At 39.0% G+C, this 8,302-nt stretch overlaps 1 long non-coding RNA gene across 1 annotated transcript; it reads left to right on the top strand.

Moving 5' to 3' along the window:
* The first annotated feature begins 3,140 nt into the window (after positions 1 to 3,140).
* Positions 3,141 to 4,976, top strand: LOC106621768 (uncharacterized). Its single transcript, XR_004976149.2, has 4 exons — positions 3,141 to 3,766; positions 3,824 to 4,028; positions 4,359 to 4,518; positions 4,804 to 4,976. It is a non-coding gene; the product is annotated as an uncharacterized lncRNA (long non-coding RNA).
* The last annotated feature ends 3,326 nt before the right edge of the window (positions 4,977 to 8,302 follow it).

Genomic DNA, 8,302 nt, shown 5'->3' with positions numbered 1-8,302 from the left:
AGTTATAAAGTTTCACTTAAAAGTTAGTATATTTGCCGTTTAAATTCGCGCGCAAACATATTTTATGCTTAACAATAAACTCATGAATATTATGTTCACTTATAACTAGTTTATAGTGGCATACATATCTAGTATATTACACTTAAGACTATCGCACACATATCGAGGTCATTAACGATTTTCAACGCACGGTTTTTAAACGAAAATCCAGTTTACAAGCTTTCATCGATTTAACAAATCTTTCTATACGATAATTCATTTCAGGTCAGTAGTTTCATATGCACACGCACACAGATAAAAACGTCAGATACATAAATGTGTGTGTGTGTGTGTGTGTGTGTGTGCTGCTTAGTCAAGCGCTAAATTAAAACTTCACTCAACTAGATAGCTAGTGCGATGCAAATACACAAATAAATCGCGGCTATCAAAACGCTCCGCAACACTTGAAAGCAACAGCGGTGAGGTGGATATAGAGGAAGCATGAACGAGTGGCAGTCAAAAGTTGAAGTTGGATTGATGTTAGTCATTTGCTAGATCTCTACAATTAGACGCTCTAAATGAAAGAGCAACGTTGAACTGCCAATCAGTAATACAAAAACAATACAACAATAACAAGCGGCAACAAGCCTGCTAAGATCCACAAGTGTTTTTAAATACACAAACAACAACAAAAATTAGTAGACATTTCGAATTTGACGAATTGACAGACTTATGCGCATAGTGCTTGATGACTGCTGACAGTCCACCAACATAGCGCTCATTGACTCTTGACTGATCGCTACAAGTGGGCGCTGTTAAGAGGGCGTAACGCCGATCAAGTAGATTTTTGAGTTTTGCTACAAACGCAAACAGAGACACAATACGAAGTGGGCGTGACTGTGACAGCCCCCTTTTTTGCGCTCTTAGCATTCTGCCACTTTTTACTCATCCGACAGCGGCAGGCAATGGATGGCCAGTTAATAGCAGGGCGGGCACGCAATGTTTTGTAGGTGGACGCAGCGCTCGGCGTAGCCGCACCACCAGTTGCTAGGCTGACTCACTAAATTCATTTCGAACGTGTATATAGATATGCAGGCGGGCGCGCAGCTCGGCGGCTTAGCAACGCGTTGCGTTATGCGTTTAGGCGCCAGCTAAAAGCAAAGGTGCAAAGGTTAGTGTTGTGGCCAAATGAAAAGCTTAATTTTATTGTTTTTTTTCTGTTGTTGTTGCATTTACAATACAACATTTACTGCTGTAGATTACTAAGAGACTCCATTGCCTTTATTGTTTTTGCTTGTTGGCGCGCGAAATTTTTGTAGCAGCCCAAAAAATCAGATTTTACGTTGTCATGTCATGCCATGCTATGCCATACCATGTACCATCGACCATGGCAAGCGCACACATACATCACACGAACAGCAGTGATACGTTGCTCACAATACAAGCTGTGTGTTTTTCGAGTTTCATTATTTTTTGTGGCATGAAAGCCTAACAGAGATAAAGCCAGCCATCCAGCCAGCGTACCAGCTCCACAGCCTTCGCCTGCGCTCAAGCCAGCGCTGTACAAGTAAAGAAAAAATCGGAAGGTGGAAGGTGAGTTAACCGGTGCGTTGAATAGTTATGTGTTTTTTTTGGTTTTTGAGTGTTGCTGTAGCTTTTGTTTTTGTGCTGTTGTTTCTGGTAATGCGTCTGGCAAATAACAATGAGGGCGCTGGAACAATGGCGAGCAACAGCAATGGCAAAATCAACAATGACACCATCAGCTAACGCGTTCGTTGGATAACTGACTGGGTCACAAGCGAGGCGCGGGCTGGTTGGCAGCACGTGAACAGGGGCATTTCTAAGGTGGGTTCTGCGTTAGAAATAATTGTTCGCGGGAGTTACAGTTTGTTCTAAAAAACTTGTGTGTAAAAGTTGAAATTGTCTTTTTTGAGGCTTAAAGTCCTCTCCCCCATCGATATTGGAGTATCACAACAGTTTGCGTAGACCGAGTTTATTACTTTTCCAAAATTCTGTAAGAAAGGCATAAGCCATGCAGCCAAACGATTTTTCTCAGAGAGAGAGAAAGAGATAGAGAGTGTGTGTTTGCTTTAACTTTGACTGAAACACATGGAAGACTCTACAGCTTATTATTCTCTTGGACATCGCAACTTTCTATGTATCGAGCGTTGTCCGAGTCTACAATAAAACTAAGATTCATCATTTAAATAAACGGTTAGAAAATGGATTATGTTGTGTCTCTACGTGTTATATAAAAAGATTGCACCTCTTGATCTAAGTTATTCAGAGGTTCTTGAAATTAATAAGCACCCCTCTCATTACCTGATCTCCTAAATAGAAGGTTTGCTCCTAAAAGCGATACGACCGCCTGCTTAAATTATTAGCGCTGCAACTTTGTTCAGGTTGTGATAAGAAAAAGATCCCTTGTCTTCGCTTTAAACTATTTGTATCCCGGTTTCATAAACAAATAAAATTGTACGTAGCTTTTCTCCACAACAGGTTCACTGTTCAGCGCACAAACGTTAAGCGCAGTAACGCTGCTTGGATTTAACTCGCTGCCATATCTCAACTACATATGCATACACACACACACACATATATATATCGGTAGATACAGCTATCGGGCGTCCCGACCTGACAGCCTCCTATCCAAAGTGTCATTTGCGCCATTGTCCGCTTTTTAGGCTCATGGCGTGTATTGTTTTTGCTTTTTGTTGTTTCATTTTTCAGCGCTGTCAGTGTGTAGCTGACTGCAGCGCCATGGCAACCGCTATTTAGGCATTGTGCTGTTGTATCTGTTTAGTTAGCGAGTATCTGTGCTTTTCAACGTGTATCTTTCACCTTAATTTCTTTGTTTTCTTCGTTTTTTCTTTCGGCTTTCATCTTATGTGCTATGTATCACCGGGTCCGTTGCATTTGTTTGCTCGCTCAGCTGTTTTGTTGTTGTTGTTGCTGCTAGTGTCTTGCCACAACTGCAACACACTGGTGCTCGTTTCATTTTTCGTTACTACAATATATTTTGTTGTTGTTGCGTAGAATTTTTTGTTTTTTCGCTGCTTCTTCTACATTTCGACCTCTTCTGGTCGGCCTAGCCGCTTGCGGTCTGTGGCATTTGGGCGTTCAGTTACCAATGCTTTTACCAAGAATCATTGTCGCCATTGTTTTTGCTGTTGTTGTTGCACTCACTGTTGCTACTGCTGTAACATTTCGGGCTTTAACGTGAATTTAATTGATAGCAAACACACACCCATCAGCAAGTTTTGCTTTTGTTTTTGTTAGGCTTTTATTGTATTTGTTATCTCGCATGTTTGCTTTTAGTGTTATTGAAATGTTGGAAAAAACAACATGTGACACCCATACGTAAATACACGGCATAATCATATGTATGTGTGTTCATTGCAGGAAAGTCTTTTGGCCGAGTTGTTTTTCTGTTCTGTTTCTCTCGACTTTCAGCGTGTTGTGTATAATTCACATTAATGTTTGCTTGTAAACTTGTGTAACGTTTTTTTTATGTGTCTGTATGTGTTTATTATGTACATGTGCCATTTACCTTTCAGCTGTATAAAATTACCATAGGTTTATAAGAAAAGAGCTAATTTCGCTGGTAAACATTTTTCACCGGATATGTGCATGTCAAAGCGCTGCTCTGCGACTTTCCGCGCCGCTTCATGGTAATGTAAATTTAGTCGAACTGTTATTAGTACCAGCTATTGACCTGTGTTGGTCTTTCAGCGTAGTTTGAGGCACATGTAGGAATATCTATCGACATAAATAACTCATTGTTTTTGTAAGTTATGTAGTAATAACTAGAACCAGTATACTTTATTAAATTTTCTATTTTCAGACACTAAATTCATAGTTCGATGAAAGTATGGCATATATTTGCTATCACCCCCAAATTTATGAAAGTTACTGAAAGTCACCGAAATCCTACAACTCTGGCGCAAAAACGTTAAGAAGTATGGCAACATGCCACTCACTGTCGAAACAAATACTCTTGATGTGCTGATAACTCTACTTGTTGACAAAGATGCGCTTACAGTAAACAGGTGTGCATGTGGCGCTTTAACTTTTGAAATTTAAATTGAGTTTGATAAGTTTTGTACTAATGTACTGGACTGACCAAGCCGACGACTTGGTCTGCTTTTATTTTTATTTAGATTTGACGCTGTCTGTAGTGCAAAAAAAAAAAATAATTGGTAAAGCTACCAAACCTCTTTTTTATAGTAGCATAGATTTTGGAAACCTAAATATGAAACTTTAATCTGTTATACCTTACTTAGTTTCGTCCACAAAACCACCTCTTTAAAGATTACTTCATTTAAAAACTTCTCTTTACTACGAACTGACTGACAGCTAATCTACTGAAAATTTCACAGTTTTTCATAATTGTAGCTGACATCTCGCTGCCAATATTACATTAATATTACATCAATATTACATTTTACAACGCCAAACTTCATCCAAGAGTTATAATTTCCCTTAAGAGGCCATTGCGAAATGCGTGTTCGGTATGTTCTATACACTCTGTATATGTCGGTAAGTATGATATCTTTATCACATTATCGCATTCCTTCTGCAAGCTATGTTCTGTAGGCTTGAACTGGAAGTTTTTTTTCCCCTTATATACATATAAGTCATTGTGAAGAATGTGCTTTAAGATAGTAGTCTGGCTTTTTTTTTAATGCTTTTTTGAGAATATTTTATTTGGAAAAAATAAATTTCCATCAGTTTCATTTTGTAATATATTATTAATATTGTAATATCCTAAAGTGTACAAAAAACTATTTTTGTCTTTTATTTTTGAAATTTGTTGTTTCGTAGCACTGAAGTGAGCATCCCAAAACAGAAAAGGTGGTGGCTGGCGCCAGTGATTTGGTCGCTTGAGTACATCTGCAGTAGAAAAATCAAAAGGATTATTATTCTGTGAGCTTGTCATTCTGGTTGGATTAAACAATTTTGTTGAAAAATATAACAAATGGTTGACTTTGAGAAAAGAGTGAAATTTTTTAAAGTGGAAATTCGGCTATAAAATGTAAAGTTCGCGATAAAAAACAGAGATACTAGTTCTTGCGAGAGCCATTAATGAGTACAATAACATATTCAAATTTCAGCTCGGTTGGATAAAAAATTTTGTTTCATCCGGGTAGACCGTAAGAACGTTGTATCAAGAAAAACGCGTTCTAAGTTTCAACAACAACTTAAATATGTTACATATAATAATATTATTATTATAGATAAATCATACTACATACGAATCGTGTACCCCTATATTAAACGTATAATAAGCCATTAACTTCTTTATAGGCCTCACTGTTAGTCACTTCTTCAAAAGCAATGTATAGGAAGAAACAGGTCTTGCCGTTTGCAGCTACCGTGCGGCTTTCGTTATAAAATTTATGCAGTGTATTTTTAATATATAGTACTTTCAAAAAAAAAAGTCAATTTTTCTAAACCACTACTACCTTATGATTGTTCTGTGTCCAGCTAAGACAGCAAGAATGCAGTATTTCGGGCATTTACAAGCAGAGGTTCGCTGCATTCTCGGCATCTGGTCTTTATACCCTGAACAGGGTATATTAAGTTTTATACATAAATAATCAGTATGATGAGCTGAGTTGATTTAGACATGTCCGTCTGTCTGTCCGTCCCTCCGTCCGTCTGTATATAAGCGAACTAGTCCCTCAGTTTTTAAGCTATCGATCTGAAATTTTGCACCTGTCCTTACCTCACTAAGATGCTACTCATTTGTCGAAACGGCCGATATCGGCCCACTATAGCATATGGCTGCCACACAAACTGAACAATCGGAATCAAGTGCTTGTATGGAAAACTCTTTCATTTGACGATCTTCACAAAATTTGGCATGAGTTATTTCTTAAGACAAGATTGTAATCTCCAAAGAAATTCTTTAGATCTGATCACTATAGCATATAGCTGCTATATTAACTGAACGATCGGAGTAAGGTGTTTGGAACATTTGGAAAACATTTTCATTTGACGAGATATCTTCACGAAATTAGATCGGAATCAAGTTATTGTAAGGAACCTTTGTATCTGTGAAGGGTAAGGCAGGTTTGGTGCACGCTGTATTTTACTATTTGATCGATTTTTTTGTTTAATTCTCCATATCTTGATATATTATTATTCTCTTAAAAACACACGGCATCATACAAAATACACAAGCAGCTATTTGTTGCATTTATCCTGATAATGCTCCTTTCTTGAAACTCCTTTTCAACAAACAGTGCTGAGCTGACCGCAGAACTATAATATTTATTAATCGAAGGCGGACGTGATCTCTTAAATTAACTGCCGGGTAGGTCAGCTCACTTACTCATACTCACATACATAGATACATACTTACATACATGAGCCTGTGTTTGTCTTGTACCTCACTGCTGATTATGAGGTGCTTGGTGTTCTAAATTTCTCCACTATAAACAACTTTTCTTATGCGTGTGTCTATACAACACTGTACTCTTATGAGTAAATAGCTGCATTTTCACTTTGGTTGTTGAGATTTTGTTGCTATAATTGTATTTTTCCAACAGCTACAAAGAACTCCGGCTTATTGCCACTTGCTTGCGAGCGCTTTATTGTGCCAAATGCTTTCTTCATGCTTGTTTTTGTGTTGTTCTTTTCTTTTTTGTATCTTCTCGTAGTGAGTGCTGTCAAAGTTTGCTCTGCTGTTGCTGCCATAAAGTTGTCTTTTTGCCCCAACAACGCCAGCAATAATCAATTGAATTGCATTTAATTGCTTAAGCCTTAATTTATGCTCGGCAGTGCACATCGTGTTGTTTATTATTTGCCCGCTTTGCCTTTTACTAGCTGCTGCAACGTGTTGGCGCTGCAGTGGAGGCTGTTCTCTTAACGTTGTTCGCATTGCGAGCGCAACACCATTCTTTATATTTTTTATGACCATCATAAAAAATTCAACAGCGCACAGCAGCAACAGGCGAACACTCTTTGCCTTGCCGGAGATATGATGATGACAGTGGCCGCAGCATTGGCCGCTGTTGGCGTTGACGCTGCTGTTGCTGGCCTGGTGCCTAGCGTGGGTCTCGGTCTCAGTATGATGAGCTATAGGTATGAAATTGCTTTCAGCAATCAAGCATTTGTTGGGCGAATATTTTGCTTTTTGATTAGCAACAACTGCAGAAGAGACGGTGACAAAGTTAATACATACCTCACTTTAAAACCTTTGGAAAATTTTATGTGTTGGTAGAGCTAGTCTTGTAGCTTTGTAGGTCTAAAGGGGAAATAAATGTTCTAAAACAGGGAAATATTATCGGTTCTTTTTCAGATGTATCATGAGATTGGTAATTGCTGAGGGTTTCAGAGTGTTTTTAGGCTTCGCTAATGTAACAAATATGCACCAACAACCGTTATCTCATCTTAACAATGCACTTTTCCAAGTTAGGCTACGTCAATTGTTGCAATCAAAATAAGGCACTGTCCAAACCAAAAATCCACAATGTCAGCTGACATGAAGCGCTGTTGCCAATATACTTATATAATTGCAAGTATGCATGTATGCTAGTGTGGTTGTTGCTTGCAACATTATGCGCTGAACTTCATTTCCTGCATTTCCATTACACCAGTCGCCAGCTTAATAGGGCCGCCAACTATGCCCAGTGGCGAACTGCTGTGGCTTGCTGAAAGCGCACCAATTGCCCGCAGCCAGCAGCCGCAGCGCGAGCAGCACATAACCCAAATTATATTGCAATTTGTGGGCAGCACATCGAGCAATTTTCTTGCCACCCTGCCACTGCACCGCGACACAGTGTCTCGCTTTTAATTTAATATTTTTTGATTTCTGCCTACAATGGCTCATGTTGTTGTTGTTGTTGCTGCTGCTGCTGCTGCGTTGCTTATTTATTGCTGCTTCTGTTGTTGACTTTTATTACTTTGTTGCTTGCAAATGTGTGCATGTTGCGGGCATAAAATTGTAATTGCCACAAACTCGGCGTACAGACTGCCCGTGGACCGTTGCTCTGGCGTATGTGTTGCTGTGTGCATGTGCACTTAAATAAATTGTTGTACGTGTATTACTTGTCTTTATTGCAGTTGTCATTATTACTGCCGTTGCCATTGTTGCCGCTGCCGTTGTTGTTGTAGCTATTGTATCAGCATTGTTATTGCTGCAGTTTATGCTGCTTGCAGCGACGTGCGCAGACTGAAACCCTCCGCGCCTACCCACAGTCCTGCTGTTCTTTTACCAGCAGCGAGAAAGACTCTTCCGCTGCTCCGCACAATTTCCTATATTCATACAGACATACATATATGTATGTATATTCAATTTGTATGCTCATGCATGTGT

The sequence above is a fragment of the Bactrocera oleae genome, chromosome 6, assembly GCF_042242935.1.
Source record: "Bactrocera oleae isolate idBacOlea1 chromosome 6, idBacOlea1, whole genome shotgun sequence".
Lineage (NCBI taxonomy): Eukaryota > Metazoa > Arthropoda > Insecta > Diptera > Tephritidae > Bactrocera > Bactrocera oleae.
This window is presented reverse-complemented; position numbering and strand designations above follow the sequence as displayed.